This window comes from Peromyscus californicus, unplaced genomic scaffold, assembly GCF_007827085.1.
Source record: "Peromyscus californicus insignis strain IS unplaced genomic scaffold, ASM782708v3 Scaffold_16__1_contigs__length_79575227, whole genome shotgun sequence".
NCBI classification, from domain to species: Eukaryota; Metazoa; Chordata; class Mammalia; order Rodentia; family Cricetidae; genus Peromyscus; species Peromyscus californicus.
Genome location: NW_026294458.1, coordinates 15999624 through 16017677, shown reverse-complemented (window position 1 = coordinate 16017677; position 18054 = coordinate 15999624). Strand labels below are relative to the sequence as shown.

General features: G+C 48.3%; 1 long non-coding RNA gene across 1 annotated transcript; it reads right to left on the bottom strand.

Moving 5' to 3' along the window:
- Positions 1-387: 387 nt before the first annotated feature.
- Positions 388-17789, bottom strand: LOC128111955 (uncharacterized). The gene is made up of 5 exons (XR_008218788.1): positions 17639-17789; positions 15260-15375; positions 14722-14825; positions 4652-4789; positions 388-4057 (listed from the first exon to the last, which is right to left on the bottom strand). It is a non-coding gene; the product is annotated as an uncharacterized LOC128111955 (long non-coding RNA).
- Positions 17790-18054: the final 265 nt, after the last annotated feature.

Genomic DNA, 18054 nt, shown 5'->3' with positions numbered 1-18054 from the left:
CCACCGAGCTTCCCCCAACAATGCCTTTTCCACGTGTGCCCTCCTCCATGATTCTCACAAGGGCTGAGTCAGCCTTGAGAAGTTAAAAATTTCTTTCACTTATGAGTTCTTGGTCTCCCATTAGAACATCAAGATTGCCAGGTATTACTGTGAACCTGGCCAGGAACCCGTGGTTGGGGTACTCACGGGCCTCAGGGGTGAACCTTAACTACAACCATTCTGCTAAATGGACACAGTAGCCTGTATCTCTCCACCCATAGATTACTGCAGCTCTCAGACCTCATCAGAGAAGTTTATGCAGTGGGTGGTGATTAATGTAGAAACCCAAAATGGATCAAAGTGCAGAGATTGTCACATGCTATTGGTGAAATTATTAAGGCCACTCCATGTAGTTAAAAGGAGATTTATTTAATGGCGTAACTTACAAATGAAGGGATATGTAGGTTGAGGGTTCTGGGAAAGACACAACAGTAGTCCGGCGATGTTCTCTGGAGAACTCTCTTCCATCCACCTCTAGCATCCGGGCTCCCAGCAGCAAGAGTGCACAGCACGTCCCGATCTCAGGTCTTCAGGGCCCTCCCTTGGCCTCGCCTTGTGGGCGTGATAGTTACCAAAGCCACAATGGGGATTGGAACTTCCAGACCAAAGCTGGAATGGCTACCCACTACAACACACACACACACACACACTTCTCTTCAAGGCTCAGGGACCATTGGGGGAAAAAAGAGGTGGAAAGACTGTAAGAGCCAGAGTTTGGGGAGACCTGGAGACAAAGTGTGTCTTCTGTGTATGACAGAACCACAGCACTTATGCAGCTCATGTGCTCACAGCAGCTGTGGTTGTCTGCACAAGAGCTGTACAAGATCAAGCCAGTCAACAGTCTATCATGGAGGGAGCAGGAGGTCATGAGCCTCTACCCTAACTGAGGAGCTGTGGGCAATGGATAGCTTCTGAGAGAGAGAGAGAGCCAGTTTTCTTTAAGGACGTGGGTCCTGGTGGGTTAACCACATTCCTGTGAATAGTTCCGCATTCATGAGGAGATAGTCAGCACAAATTGGACTCGGTGAGTTATTTAATAAAAAATAGAAGAAGGAGGAGAAGGAGGAGGAACTGGAGAGATGACTCGGGCATCAAAAGCACTTGCTGCTCTTGCAGAGGACCTGGGTTCAATTCCCGGCACCACATGTGGGCTCACAGTTAGCTGTTAACTGTAGTCCTAGTGGAACCTGACGCCCTCTTCTGACCTCAGCAGGCCCAGGCACACACACAGTGCATGAACATGCATCCAGGCAAAATGCTCATACACAAAATAATAAATCTTTAAAGGATTTTTTAAAGGACATGGGGAAAATAAATAAATAAATAGGTGGACATGAAGTTGGGAGGAGCCTGGAAGGTGGGAGTGGATGTGGGAGAAGTTGGGTGAGGAATGGGAAATGAATGCCATCAAAATACATTGTATGAAATGCTCAAATAATTTATAAAATAAATAATAATAATAAAATAATCATTTTTAAAAATTAAAGATAGGCACACCCCAGTCCAAACTCCAGCTCCCCACAGGCATAGCTGGATGGATTGTCAGGAGGACTGGGGATCACAGACAGGGCCAGCCACAGAGCATGACCTTCTGGAGAGGCCTAATAAAAGACAGTTTGAGAAAATATGGACAGAAGTGAAAGCTAAGGATCAACCCACACATAGACCACACCCACCTTAGGGAGTATGAAGCATGGGGGACCAGAGAAGTCCACTCTGACCAAAGACCAAATCCAAACCTCTCGTTTAGTCCTTAACTGTCAATCCATCCTCCTCTTCCTTTGATTTTTTCAAGACAGGGTTTCTCTGTGTAGCCTTGGGTGTTCTGGAACTCCCTCTGTAGACCAGGCTGGCCCTGAACTCAGAGATCCACTTACCTCTGCCTCCTGATTATTAAAGGCTGGGATTAAAGGTGTGTACCACCTCTGCCTGGTGCCTGGCTCTATACAGCTTCTGAAATCTTCCACAGACACTTGAAACCACAGGCCCAAACAGAACTATCTTGTTCCCTAATCCTGTGGTTATACCTGAGAGTCTAACCCAGAGGAGAGCATCCAGAGGTCGCCCCGACCTTGCCCACATCCTCTTGTGTCTTTGTCCTCTGCATGGCCCCCAACTCGACTGAGTGAAGAGAAGAGCCGATGTTCCCTTGAACTTTCCTGATATAGCAGATCCAAACCGTTTTCACCATCTCTTCCCGTCCCATCCATTTTTATCCACAGCCAAATTTCCAAAGAATAAATCAAGTCACTTAACTTCCTGACTGACTCCTCACTGTGCCCAGAGAAAAGTCAAATGCCAGTAAGTAGGGTCTTCCATGGTCAGGCCTTGGGTCAGGAAAGCAGAAACTGATCTATAGGCAATGTTCTGGTCCCTTCCCACCCTCTGGTAGACTTTAAGAGCCACATTGGCCCAGTGACTCCTTAAGTCTGACTGTGCCTCTGGGCCTGCAGCTCAGGGCACCTGCCCCTGGATAGATGGTTTATGCCCCAGGCAGCCTTTAAGCCAGGTGGAGAGCAGAGCCTGCTCTTTGGTTAGACAAGCCACCACCAGGAGAGAGGGTCACTCAAACCTGACAGGGCCCCTGATGCTCCCCAACTGAAGAGTAAATGTGAGCGAACCTCTGTTTAGCGTGCATAGCGGCACATTAGAAGGAGGTCATACCGAGCCCTGGAATTGTCTCAGCATCACTAAAGGGACCCTGACACCTAGGCTGGGAGAAATGATAGGACAAATGCACACCTAGAAGCTCCTTTTCTTTCTTGGGTTTCACAATTTCAGGGAAATATCGGCTATTCTCGTGGCTTCAGTGAAGCATAGGTACACACAATACTACCAGCTGCTTGTAAGAGCCACCCTGTTCCACCTTCCCTGTCTCTCTTCCAGCCCTTTCCTATCAGTTCTACAAGTATCTGAGAAATGAGATGTGTTTATGTGCTAGATTTGTATTAACTCTTATCCACGAGGAGAAAAACTCTGTGATCAGACACTGGATATTATGAGTTCTAGAGGTTCACTCGTAATCGTCCTGAAGCAAGCAGAAAAGGAACAGGGTGGAAAGAAGGTGAGGGAGGGGGAGGAGGGGGACCGCAGCTGCTCGACAGCAGAAGCACGCGTATTAGACCACTGAGAAGCCACAGCTAGCATAGACAATGCCACTGGCCCAGGACACTGTCCGTGGTGCATTTGGTGCACCTGCACCCACTTCCATCAGAAAGACTTCTCCCCAAGCCCCACTCCTTTAGATAATGTTAAAATGGTGCCCCCACCCTTTGGCCCAAGCCAGCTGAGAGCCAGGGCCTGGGAGTCTGTCTTGAGCACCCTCCCCCCAATATACACAAACCTCATGTCCCACCCAAGGCTGACCCAGCCAGGTCTCTTTTCCTAAATCACCCAGATGTCTTCATACTGTCTTCCCTCCCTCCCTGACCTGCCTTCAAGCTCCAGTTGCTTTTCCCTAGACGACTCCCCCGGACTTCCTCTGCTCTACCTGCCTGCAGTAGAAATGTGACTTCAGATCCCAGCTATGACCAACTAGATCACATCAGACCAACCGTACTGCCAACAATAGCTAGAAAATGATGTAAAATGTGAACTTTTAAAATCCACTTAAAGTCGTTGGAGAGCTACCAAGACCGAAGGTTCCGGAAAGGCCAAGATCCCAGAGAGGAGGGAAATGGAATCAATGAGCTTGGCATGAGCCCTGTGAGCCGTCTGCCCTTTTGTGCTCAGCAGCTCAGGCTTGGGGAACTAGAGCTGAACACCCAGCGCTCTCTTGGGGAAATGGGGCCTGAAGTTTAAATTCTGTGTCACTGTAAATTTTAAATCTACACACGACTGGCAGGTCCTGCCTTTGATAACACTGCTTTATACACTGTCTGGCATCCCATTGAAATTGACCAGAAAGCCAGGTCCACCTGCAGTCCTCGCTGGACTGGAAAGGATGAAGCAGGGGGACCACCTGAGCCCATCCGTGAGTTAAAAATGAGTCTGGGTAGCACAGTGAAATTCCATCTGTCTGATAAAAAAAACAAAAATGAAACAAGAGTCAGCAAAATCACCAGGGAAATCAAGAAGTAAGATCAAGAAACAGAACAAAACAAAACCCAACACACAAATAACATTCGTAGGTACAAAGGAGACCCAGATATGAAAGTTATCAACCATGGCCTAGAAGTCAAAGAGGCGCTCATGAATTGCTGTTAGGTTTGGCTGAGCACCCTAGAACCCCCCAAAAGTAATGCTAATTTAAATAAAGGCCTGGGGGCTGGCGAGATGGCTGAGTCAGTAAAGTGCCTGCCATACAAGCACGGAGACCTGAGTTTGAATCTCCAGCATCCATTTTAAAAGCTCAGTGTAGCCTGTGATCTCAGTACTGGGAGGGTGGAGACAGGAAGATCCCTGGCGCTCGCTGGCCAGCCAGGCTAGCCTAATGGGTGTGATCCAGGTGAAAAGTGAGGAAGACATCAGTCATTAGTCCCCGTTCTCAATTGCACACACACCTGCATATGCACACGTGTATACACACACAATCACATGTGGGCGCGTGTGCGCACGTGCACACACACACACACACACACACACACACACACACACACACATACACACACACCTTGTATATTTTTCATGCAGAAGAGATGACATACAAGGTTGCTGTCTGCTCTTTTTCTTCGGCCATCCCCATGCCTGACTTTCATCCTCAAGGCAGCTTTGGGGCTCAAAAGGGCTGCTGAAACACCAATCATCATTTCTGAAACCCAAAGAAAAGTGAATACAGACTGTCAAAAGGGGTCCATCTCTCCTGGGGGACTGCTCCCCGTGCGAGCACCTCCCTAGAATCCCTGAGCACTGCTCTCTGCTCACTCCCATGTGCCTCTTCCATCATGGGAAACTGAACTTCTGTGCCAGGGACTCACAGGCCCTGCAGAACTCTGTGAGTCAGGAATTAGCCACTCTGTTACATTCCCCCTTTAAGGAACCCCAACAGCACCCCTTTGCTAGACACCAAAAGCCCTTCCAGGTCTACTACCTCTCTCTAGCTCCGTCTCCTGTTCCTCCCCACAGATATCCTAGACTGTAACCAGCTCTGGCAATTGATCACTTTTAGAAAACACAGACAGGAGCCTCCGGGCTCTTGTTCCCTGGTTGTTTGTTAGCCTGGAATGCCCTTTCTCTGACAAGCCTGGCTCGTTCTCAAAGCTTCATTCAAAGGTCATCGCTTCGTGCTACTTTTTCCAGGTCTTTCGGTGGGAACTCAGGGTTCTCCAACTCTCCCTGCACTTGGCTCGTGCCTGGGTTGCCTTGGTTTGCAACGATTGTCCCGGACTCACGTTATCACCCTTTCTGAATGATGACCCTCTCCAGAGTAGAAACACAACTTACTTATCCACCCCCCCACCCCCCAAGGCCTGGCACACAGTAGGTGCTTTGCTAGAGTTTGCTGAATGGATGAGGAAGCAATGAATGCATGTAGTGGGTCCACTGATTTCAAGGGCTTCCTCTCACTAATGTGTACAACTCCAGACAACAAGCCCTCACGCACGATGCATTTGATTTTGCAAATTCTTTTCATTGTACAAAATTTGTTGAACTGTACACTGCAAGGCATGATTGATCTGAGCCAGGAAGTGGCTTGTGTGTGTAGCATGAGGTATGGTGGTATTGTGTGGTATGGTGCTATGAAATCAGCTTCAGAGTAGCCCGGGCCTGTTAAGCAGTCCCAAGGCACTGAATCCCATTCAGCAGGACAAACCTGAGTGTTCAGCAGGCAGCACAGAAGATACTGCGTGCAAACCTGCAGCTCACTCATCTCCTGCAGCTCACTCATCTCCTGCAGCTCACTCATCCTGCAGCTCACTCATCTCCTGCAGCTCACTCATCCTGCAGCTCACTCATCTGCAGCTCACTCATCCTGCGGCTCACTCATCCTGAGGCTCGCTCATCCTGCGGCTCGCTCATCCTGAGGCTCGCTCATCCTGCGGCTCACTCATCTCCTGCAGCTCACTCATCTCCTGCAGCTCACTCATCCTGCGGCTTACTCATCTCCTGCGGCTCACTCATCCTGCGGCTCACTCATCCTGAGGCTCGCTCATCCTGCGGCTCGCTCACCCTGTGGCTCGCTCACCCTACGGCTCGCTCATCTCCTGCAGCTCACTCATCCTGCGGCTCGCTCACCCTGCGGCTCACTCACCCTGCAGCTCGCTCATCCTGCGGCTCGCTCATCCTGCACGCACACCACGAAGAGCACGGTTGCTGACTCACAGGGCCTGAGACCTCTGGCAGGCTAGAACTGGGACTAAGGACATCAAGATGACAGACAGATCACCGTGAGTGTTGTCTGCTTACTATAAAATAGGACCCTGTTGCTATAAATATTTGGAAAAATAACTCAGCGATGTCCACAGAACAGCAAGAAAACCTAAATTTGGAGGCAAGGCTAAATTTGGAATGTCCATGATTATCAAAACATGAAAATTAAGCCATGGGTGGGAGAAGAGATCTTCAGCCCGAACATTAATTCATTAATTAATTAGCATTAATGGAAGAGTCAGCAGCCAATGCCACTCTGCTGGACTACCTTGGTTCCCTGTAGAAGAGTGTCTCATTAGTGTATCTTTCACAGATGGCAATATTCCCTTCCATAAACACAGAGTAAGTTGCAAGCCCAGGTCCTTGGCAGCCAACACTGTATTTGTTCATACAGGTGACTCCTATTTATAGCAAATGGTTCTGGTTTGCATCAGACTGTTTCTCTTTCAAAAATCAGTCAATTTAAGGACAATAAAAGAATCAATGTACGGAAGACTAAGTAAGTCAATGTAATAATACATGTGGTGTGTGGGTACAAAAAACAAAAAGTAAGCAAAATTCAAAGGGAGACTTGGGATCAAAATGCCCAAGGTGGAAAGTGGGCTTCCCCAGTGGAGGGGAAGACCAGGCAGGCTCTGAGGAGCAGACAGGGTTCCGATGAGAAGAGAATCTGGGTGCAGGATGGAGGCCCTGGGAGCCTGAGGGTATAGGATCTGGCCCACCAAGCTGATTCTTCTTGTAACAGGCGTCATCTAGTGTTTTTCAACACCGCCTCATGCTGTTTTCTAGGTGGCATCCATGCTCACCTGCCCTCAAATGGCCGACGCTTCTGAGGGGCTGTAGATGTGTAGGAGATGAGGTGGGGGCTGATGGAAAGCATCTTTGCACACAGAGGCCCTGATCTGGAGTCACAGAACTCAGCCCTGCCCAGCACTCTGTTCTCAAGCAGTCCTGCAGGGGCCATGCTACACAGTGACACAGTCTCTGCGTGTTTGTTCGCCTGGGGCTCCCCAAGGCCCACCCAGAGGGAGAGGGAGCAACCCCAAATGTCAGCCTACGGGTCCTCATCTGAGACTTAACCTTGCACCTTCCCTTATCTGTGCCTTCTGATTTGTGACTCAGGTCTCCTTTTTCTGCTCCCTTTGCCCTGCAGACATGAAGTCTACAGCAGGCCCTCACGTCCCACAGACTAGATGGGAGGAAAGGCCGGGGGAACGTGTTCTGAGTAAGCAATCGATGTGACATTTCTGAGCCTGGCTGTGGTTCTGGCTAATCTGATCCGACGTGCCAAGCGAAGTGACAGAAGGTAGAGGGCTCCGTGTCTCGGCATCCGATGCCATCAATCTAGACCCTGCTGGCAGCACTGGCTTCCCTTGAAAAAACATTTCAAAAGGAAAAGGTCACATCTATTTGTTTCTCCGTGTGAATGAATCCACAAAGCCAGAGCTGTAGGTCTCCACAGCTGCTTTACCCCTCCCAGGACAAGCCCTCTAAGCTTGGTGAGGCTTTCCGAGGCCAGTCCCTAGATCTGAGTCCACCCATCAGTCTGGTCACCTGAGAGTTGCCTGCCCCCTATCGAGAAGCTTTAAATGCAATGGCGCTACGTATGAGTTTGCGTGTGGGGGATTTTAAAGCTTGACCTTTCCACTTACTAGTCTGTGACCTTGGGCTTAATATAGAACATCCCTGGACCTTCCTAGTATGTGAAGCAAGTTTACTGGATAACTATACACACAGTAAGATAGGCTTAGGAAAAAGAATGAAATCCTGCCATTGTTAGTATTGTGGTTGGAACTGGAGGATGTCACGTTAAGTAAAATAAGCTGAGCACAGAAAGACAGATACCTTGAGATCTTACTGCTACATGGGAGCCACAAAAGTAAGATGACAGGTCAAAACTCAAAGACGGCTAAAGACTGGGAAGGGGGTGTGAGACAGAGGTTAGGGAAGCATTGGTTAATGAAGACAAACATACAGTTAACGAGGGGCATTGAGTTCTAGTGTCTCTTAACTAGATGACTAGAGACCACAGCAACTTATCATATGTTTCCAAGTAGCTATAAGAGAGGATTCTAAATGCTCCCAGCACAAATAAGTAGTAAATGTTTGAAGTGATAGGTGTACTAATTATCCCGATTTTCTAATGTTATACCATATATATATACATAAATATATATGTATATATACATATATATGTAGATGAATTTCTAAATGGTCTTATTAAATAAAAAACACAGAGCCAAATATAGGGGTGAAAGCCTTAGAGATCAGGGAAATAGGAAAAGCCACTAGCCAACCTTACCCCACCAACTCTGTAGCTTCCAAGTGCGAGCTGCTTCCTGTCTACCCACACCTTTATATGCCTTGCTTTTCTGCCCTCTCATTGGCTCTTAGCCCAGCTACCTCACTTCCTTGTCACTGCCTATCTGTACAGACCTCCAGGTCTCTATGGTTAGTACTGGGATTAAAGGCGTGTGTTACCACGCTTGGCTCTGTTCCCTAGTGTGGCCTTGAACACACAGAGACCCTGCCTGCTAAGTCATCGGATTAAGGGCGTGTGCTGCCTGACTTTGTTTACTTAAAATGGCTGGCCTTTTCCTCCTGATCTCCAGGCAAACTTTATTTATCAAAGCACAAATAAAATATCACCATTTATATACATGATATATATCTATATATACATATATGTATATATAGATATATATATATCAAACTGTCATACTTTACTCCATAACTAGGTAGAATTATAACATTATATGTCAATGCCAAAGAATAGGCATAGTTTCATAAGGCTTCTCTGGAAATCAAGTGGAATAATAAACCAGAATACTTAGTGTGGGACCCGGAAAGATGTTCAGTGGTTGAAAACACCTGGTCCTCCTGCAGCAGACTGGAGTTTGGTTCCCAGCACCCACATCAGGTGGCACACAGCCACCTGTAACTCCAGTGGATCTCACACGCTCTTCTGGCCTTTGCAGGTACCTGTACTCATGTGCACACACACACACACACACACACACACACACACACACACACACGCACGCACGCACGCATGCACGCACACACACACACATACACACACACACACACACACACACACACACGCATACTTTAAAGCTTTCAAAATCCCCTTTAAAAAGAATATTTAGCACAGTCTCTGACACATAATAAATGGCCAATACAAACCGGTCATAATGTCTATTATGGGTAAAATAATCCTGAAAATTAGTTGTATTGGTTGAGTTTTGACATATCACTAAGTCACTGAAAAATGAGTTACTCTAAAACCTGGTTGTGGACAGCAAAGATTATTTCCCACAATCCTGAGGGTCACCTGGGCCTTGATGGGTAGATGTTCCACGATGCCTCTCTCACAGTTACCATCAGAAAACAGCTGAGGTGGAGACACTACTGGGAATGTCATCTCAAAGGACTGTTTACTCACGTGATCTATGCCTCAGCTGGGATAGCTTGAGCAGCTGGAGAGAGACGGGGCATCTTCCTCTATACCCTCTTTCTTGTGATTAGCTTGGGCTTCAGAACAGCATGGTAGTCAGTCTCCAAGAAATCAGACATCTTTCATAGCTACTGGCTTCCTCCAACATCTAAGCATCTCAGAGAACAAGCTATATAGCATCTGGCCCTAGCTTCAGAAATCTCTAGCATCATTTACTCCACAATAGCCACATAGGGCCAGCCCAGATACCCTATGGAAGGGAGATACAAGAGGGGGTAAATACCAAAATCAGTTCCCTGGGACAGTCTTGGAGAAGAGCAGTTACCACACCGTCCTCCTGCCCTGCTAATACGTCACTGAGAAGAGAGCTCTGGACCCGGAATTAGGTGCTTGAGCGCAGCGGCCTTTGTAACTGATCACTGTTGGGTCTCAAAGGCTGTCCAAACAGTCAGAAATGAGCTCAGCCTGGACTATAGGAGGATTTCTGGTGGTTAGATAAAAGCCAGAACTCCTCAGAAACTTGTGAAACCGGTTCCCATCTACCCCTTGCCTCTGACAGAAGGGACATCTGGCTAGGGCTGTGGGGCCAATCATCAAAGCCCACGCAGCCTCCAGGCTCCCTCAGCATCACAAGTACCTGTTACACATTTCAAAGTCCATGCTGGCGTCCTGGCCCTTCTCATCTCCTCCCTACCCTCAACTCCCTCCAGTTCACAGGCTTCCCCTCCACAGCTACGCATCCTTCTTATAACCCAGTTATTCTCACTATATATATCTTCATCTCCCGCTCAGACTTATATTCTCTCTCTCTCTCTCTCTCTCTCTCTCTCTCTCTCTCTCTCTCTCTCTCTCTCTCTCTCTCTTCTCTCTCCCACTGTCCTGCTTCCCTAGGCCCGGCCATGTCCAGTCTGCTTCTTTCTCTCTCTGCTCTGGACTCTTCCACATGCCTCTGGCTGTTCTCTCTCTTGCATCCTCAATATAAACCTTAACCATACCACGGAGCCGTCACATTGGCAGTCTCTTCACTGTCCACCCTCGAATACACCCACCCCCTGCAAAGGTCCCCTTCGCTTATCTGTACAGTGGAGATGTGCCGTGCCCCACAGGTCACGGGGGAGGACTAAGTCATCACATATGGAAAGGTCTAATGGAATACCCAGCACACTGGGGAACACGTAAATTCCCTTGTACCAAATGGGAGGAGACACTCACCACAACCCTCTTGTCTTCCTCTTTGGAGGGACCACCCTGAGAGCAGGCTGCCACCACTCTCCCTGTCCCTCATCTCCTACAAGTTTAGTTTAGCTCAGCACCTGCTGGCTTCGTGGCTGGTGCTGAATAAGTAATGGATTGTTCAGAAACAGAGCTGTCAACTCACACTGCCTGGCCAGGCTCCTTCTGAATGGATCTTTTGCTAAATCTGGAATGAGTTATTTAAAAATTAAAGAAAAAGAAGCTTAAGCTCCCTGAGCTGAGAAATCTCCCGGGCGCTTTTGTGTTCCTGGGACCTGTGTTCTTTGAAAGCCACCGGGAACCTCACACACGGTCATTTGGGATTTAACAGAAATTACCAACCAGCTGGAGAGAAGTCAGATGGCAGGTTAGCGGGGACAATTTTTAATGCTGTATTCAGGGCATCAGAGAAAGCCACTTAGCCTCTCAGTGGTTAGCTCTGTTCTATACACACACACACACACACACACACACACACACACACACACACACACACACATCATTGTGTGCAGTGCTGGTCTGAGAGAAAGGTGTTGGGAGAGTAGGAATAACCCTCCTGGGGAAGGTATCTGTGACTCTATTTATACCCTGCCCTGAATTCTCCTCTGCTGACCCTCCCCTCCCATGGTTCAGTTTCTAGATCTTGCAGGTGAAGGAGCACCATGCCTCACGCTCCATCTGCGCTCTGAGCTCAGGCCACACAGCCACTATCCACCGGAAGCCTTTCTCTGGCTGTTCCACGGTTACTTCCCCAAGCATGCCTAAAGCTCACTGCCCACCCTCCAAACTCTCACCTCCTACACATGCCTTGTCCTGCACCAACCAACAGCAGGCGTCGTCTGTTCCTGCTGACGCTCACACATCCAGTCACCAATTTACTATGACGATCGTCATTGGATTAAACGTCTAACCCCCTTCCCACTCCACACAGGCCCCCATCATATCATACTGGACTATGGGAGTAACCTCCCCAAGAACCTTCCTCTCATTCCTCTCTACATCGGTCAGTCAGGCTCCTCCTGGCCAAAGACAGGGTCCAGCAAGGAGATCAAGGACAGTCGATTGCTAAGCTTTCTAAGGCTCTCCATCTCCCCTTTGTGCTTTCCTCTGCAAAAATGGAGAAGAGGATGGAATAAAGGCTTCTAGAAGTTTCTAAGATTTTGAGGATTTTCTGCAAAGGAGATTTAAAAGAAGAAGAAGAAGCTGAGATCTTTATCTTACCACAGGCCTTAGATCTGAAAGGGAAAATTACCAACTCCTCTGCAGGGCAAACCAAGGTCTTTGATCTCCATACTCCAGTTGGCTCAACAGAAGGTGGCCATGTGGCCGAGAGTGTGCTAGAAGTTTAAGAGTGGAAGGACTTTTGCAAACAGCTGATTTTCCACGGCAAGGACAGTAAGAGGTCAAAGGCTTTTGTATGTATCGAAGAGTGTGTCTGGTCAGCATTTGGGGCTGGGTAGATGAGGGAGGAGAGGGGGAAGCTGTTAATATCCCACCCTCCACCAATGAGGAAACAGAAGCACTATTAACTCCTTGACCTGGAGATCACAGGGTATGCTCTTCCCAGTGTATGCATGAGCTCTACGTGGTAAATAGAGCCGACTGGCACTAGCTGAGTCCTTTAAGTGAGGAAGTAAAACCCAAAGATATCGAATAGTGTCATACGATTATGTAGCTAACAGCAGCAGAGTCACAACCATCTTCTAAGTCCTCTGGCCACCCAGGCTCTTTCAAGCCAGTGACACCTCTTCCCACCCATATTTGTTACACAGAGAGCTGTGGTGGGGCCTCAGTTCTCCCTGCTCTTTATACACCTGTTGACCTCTCGGGCCACACTTGACGGTAATTGTCATTAATTACCACATCTCAATGGTAATTACACATGGGTAGGTGCGGGAAGTCAAGGGCTTTCATGGGCTCACATCCCCAAGGTAAGACAGTCCAGAATACTCTCTTTCCACTGGGGCCATTCATCAGTTGAGGTTGAGGCTGAGGGTGGAAACGGACGCTTAGCAATCACCTGTCCTGCTTCAGGATGGTGTGCTGGAGGCGGCAACTTAATTCTCGACGGGGTCCTGTGTGATGACATCATTGCATTCATTTTTATAGACGACAAAACTAAGCGCCCAGTGCGCCCAGTGTGAGGTGAGACCGTATAAAGAACAGATCCTCCCAGAGTGTGGTTGAAATGTTTTACACTGTCTCTGTCCTGCCATTCCTGGAATTCTCTAATTTTCCATCCACTTCAGCCAGCATTCCTTGTAAGGAACAGCCCAAGGCTCCCCAATTAAAGTACTCAGAGTCAGTTGTCTCAATTCACTGCTACAAAGAAAACAGAGAATGAATGGTTCCTGATAGGAGCAGAGGGACAGCTGGCCCTCCCAGGTGCCTGTCTGGAGATGAGAGACCGTGAGGCTATGACTCAGAGCTAAGGCCCTTGGAGTTATCTCCCCTCCCCCAACTGTGGTCCCAGTTCCTACCCCAATATTCTGAGACCCCTAAATCATAAACTCAGAAACCAGCTATCACCTCTTCTCCATTCCCCACAGGTCTGACCCTGCCCTAGACCCGGCCAGATTTCGAGAAGATGCAGCAACCCTCCAACCCCATCCCATAGTTCGTTCTTTCTTGTAAACATCTGTTCCCTCCACCCTCTTTCATAGCCCCGGGCCTCAAGCTCCACCCCATCTATTCCCACCCCTCTTCCTGGCCTCATCTTGAAATCCAGCACTGGCCTCCTCCCTTTCATGAGACCCAGAACCATTTCATTATCTGTCTTGTGTCCTCAGGACCTCGCACAGTACCCAAACACAAAACACAGCCTCAGTACCATTTGATGGATGTATGGATGAATGAATTAGCGAATGATTGTAAGACTGGGTAGGCAAGGAGTTAAATATAAGGTAACCAAGGGACACCGAGGCTGTATCATGGTAGCTGGGTCTCCTGGGTTAGACAAGGGGCTAGTTGGGAGGGAGCCAAGAAGACAAGCATTGTACCAGCGTAGCTGCAACTCTTGGTGATCAGAACACCCCTTGTGATAAAACACACTTGAAACATCTATGTCCCTCCCACTGTATCAGAAACTCAGGGTGCTTTCTTGGTTGCTGCACACGTGCATTAAAGAAGGGTCTGCACTTCATTATAAAATCATTTGCGGGGTTGGGGTTTTAACTCAGTGGTAGAGCGCTTGCCTAGCAAGCACAAGGCCCTGGGTTCAGTCCTCAGCCGGGGGGGGGGGGGGGGGGGGGGGGGGGGGGGGATAATTTGCATTATGGTTTTGACTCCCCGCCCACCCCACCCCACCCCCACTCCCAGTGGGCTTTTCAAGGGAATAATGGGAAGAAGTACCCTAGAAGGAAGATCTGGTCTACCCTGATTTGGGAGGTGAACCAGGTCAGGGTACCTTGCAAAGCTGTCACTCATTTCATGAATATTCATAAAACGCCTTTAAAATCCACAATGCAGAACCCAATGGTCTGCCAACCACAGGCCTTTAAGGTCAACAGCCCCCCCCCCCATCCTTTGCCTTATTGTATTTTGCTTTGCTAAGAAAACTTCTTAAACTGCCCGTGTCTCTCAGCTGAAATCTCTCCTTCAAGACAAGAGGCGGGGCTGAGGATGTAGCCCAGTTGGCAGAACACTCGCCTAGAATGCAGGAAGTCCTGAGTTTGGTTCCTGACCTCACTCAAGCTGGGCGTGGTGATCCATGCTTGTAATTCCAGCAGAAGCAAGAAGATCAGAAGCTCAAGGTCATCTCCGGCTACATATGGAGCTTGAGGCCAGCCTAGGGGAGGGGGGAGATGAAAACTGGAAGCAATGTTCACCTAGTAACGAATGAATGAATGGATGGGTAGATGGATGGATGAGCTAACAGTAGTACTGAGCAGTACTGTAATAACGATTTATGATTTTTTGCTCCCTGGTTCTTCAGTCCCTAATGAGCTCTTCAGTCCCTTTGAAGACTGAATCACTCATTCTGTGCTATAGGTCAGGTCTAGTCACCCAGCTTCTCTATCTAGCCCATTGGAACGCCCCAGGCCTAGCCCCTTACCCTCTTCCTCACTCCCCTGTATCTTACAGAGAGAAACAGTCCATGCTCTGTGCCTCCCTTGCACACCTTTCCCAGGACTCGCCCTTCCTCAGCACCAGCCATCCTTCAGGGGCACATCTGAGTCCATCCTGAGTTCTATCCCCCTCACCCCTTGCCCACACACACACCTTGCTTTTGCCCTTGTGAAGGCAGGTGTAGACGACAACAGAAGGTGGTAGACTGCATCTCATTGCTGTTCGACAATAACACGCATCGTCTCTCTTCTCGGCCACAGAGCCCAACTCTAATTGATTAAAAACATAGGCAAGCATCAGGAGGCAACACTTAGGCTGGTTGAAAGAACAGAGCACTGAAATCAATGCCTAATCTCTGAACCTGAACTTCCCACCGCAGCTGCTACGGGATGGTTGGATCCCTGGCTACCAGCTGCCCGTAAGATGTGGCCCTGCAAACTGAGGCTGGGATTTCTGTGTTGTATTTTCTGATGAAGACGTAAGTGAGGTCACAGGCAGCAGAGCTCTGCAATTCTTCAACAACACTGAAGTCTCTGATTGTCCTCCAAGGAAAAGAGAACCGTGTGTGTGTAAAAACTCACACAGTTTCTCCTCAGCACAGCCCTTCATTATCCAGTGAACTGGGTGGTGGGGGGTAGGGTGTGGGGGTGTCACTGAGGTCAGCATCACACAAATGCACTAAGTGCTCTTGGCAAACACAGGCCCCAAAAGATGGTCTCTGGGGTTTGGTGGAGGAAGGAAGGACACAGGCAATTCGGCTTTGCAGACTTTTGTGTTGTTCTAATATTTGCAACAAACATGTTTTGTTTTCATAATTAAAAAATAACCACTCATAAATCTTACGAATGCCTTCTCTTTCAATAAACTTCGAGGTCTCCAAGAGCTGTCGGATCCTTGGGGGACCATCCAGTCCTGTCCCCTCCCTGACAGAGAAGGAAATCAGGCTCACAGGAGGGATGACTAGTCCAAGATCACTCAGCTCAAGATCACACATCAGACAGAAGCCTTGGAACCCATTTCCCAAGCACATTGGTTTCTACAACTGTTGGACAGCAAATCCAACTAGAACGTGGGCTGTACTAGCAAATGTGGCCTGGGAGCCCCCCTCCCAAAGGGGAAAAGCAATTAGGATTGTAAAAGCAAAACTGAGATGGGACAGGTTTATTTGTTTTGTTTTGTTTTGTTTTGTTTTGTTTTGTTTTGTTTTGTTTTTTTTGAGACAGGGTTTCTCTGTGTAGCCCTGGCTGTCCCACAACTAGCTATGATGACCAGGCTGGCCTCGAACTCACAGAGATCTGCCTGCTTCTGCCTCCTATGTGCTAGGATTAAAGGTGTGTGCCACCATCACCTGGTGAGATGGGATGGTTTTGAACGGGCTTGTTAAAGCTTGAGAATTACCTAAGAAAATCGTGAAGGGGCAAGGAAGCAAATTTACGGCCTCTACATCATGTTTCTAGTCTTTTACTTATGAATTGAGGGGGTGGGTATTTGAAAGAAATTAGATTACTCGAAGGAAGGTGAGGAAGTGTGAGAGGATGTTTGCTGAGAAGATCTACGGCTTCCCCTCTTTCTTTTCTTTTCTTTTTTTTTTTTTCTGGTTTTTTGAGACAGGGTTTCTCTGTGTAGTTTTGGTGCCTGTCCTAGATCTCGCTCTGTAGACCAGGCTGGCCTTGAACGCACAGAGATCTGCCTAGCTCTGGCTCCCGAGTGCTGGGATTAAAGGCGTGCGCCACCACCGCCGCCGCCGCCGCCGCCGCCACCACCGGGCAGCTTCTCCTTTTTCAAACTCCAAGAAAGATCCCCATATCTGAAGAAGATGGAAATCGGAAGACGCTGTATAATGGGAGGCCCACAGGAAACCATGCAAAGACAGCAGGTATTGAGGCAGAAGGCCGAAGGGCAGCCCTCCCCTCGAAGCCGGATAACAGGGTTTGGATGTGGTTTGTGCCCCAACAGCTTACGCACTGGTGACTTCATATCCAATGTGACAGCGGGGAGAGGTGGAAACTCTAAGAACTGGAGCCTCTGAGAGGTGTAGGTCGTTAAAGTCACAGCCTTCAGAAGGGATTAAAGTAAGTCCTTTTTTATTGTTTGTTTGTTTGACAGAGTCTGGTCGTGTAAGGCAGGGCCTCTACGGTTTCCGCCCTCAGTCCTGGAACCTCAGGTGTGTGCCACCATGCCCGACTTACAGGGGTTCTTTTCGGAATGGGTTGCCGTAAGAACAAGCCCAACCCTGGAACCTCTACCATGAGAAAGCAACAGCCAGGAGGGCCCTTGCTGCAGCTGAGCCAAGCCCTGAACCTCTCAAACTGGAAGCTAAAGAAGCTTTTCTTTATGGAAAAAAAAAAATTTTTTTTTTCATTATGAAGTCGCCTGCCTCGGGTACCTCCTTATGGTGAAGAAAAGCGAAGATACTACAGTAAATGAGAGAGATCTGTACCACCCCGGCCATTGTTTACTGTTTTCAAATGCTGGCTCACAAAGTATCAGCAAAATGACCTATCAATACGAAGAAAACAAACAGAATCTTACTGAAGTCAGGGAAGCCTGTATCCAGAATCTTCATAGCGTCCAAGAGGGCATTAGGCAAGTGGAAATCCTGCTGGGGTTCTAAAGGCTTAATATGAGCCTTCAGCTTGAGAAGGCTCTGGGAGAGATAGCTTTGGGCTGTCTTGGCCCTTGGCAATCCGAAAGGCAACCGCAACAGGAAGTAACCCTTTCTCATGCTGATAGGTCATCACACTCAGGCTGAAGGAGGAAGTATTTGGTACCTCCTTCTGAATGAAGAAAGTATTTTTAGAATCCTTAACAAACTTCTCTTCACATCCCATTGGCTAGGTTAGCGTCACAACCCCATATCTCAGCCAATCACTGTCAAAGAAGAGAGAGAGGTGGGCTAAATTGGCTTAAAATTAATCACCATAAGTAAGAGGTGAGGCACCCAATAT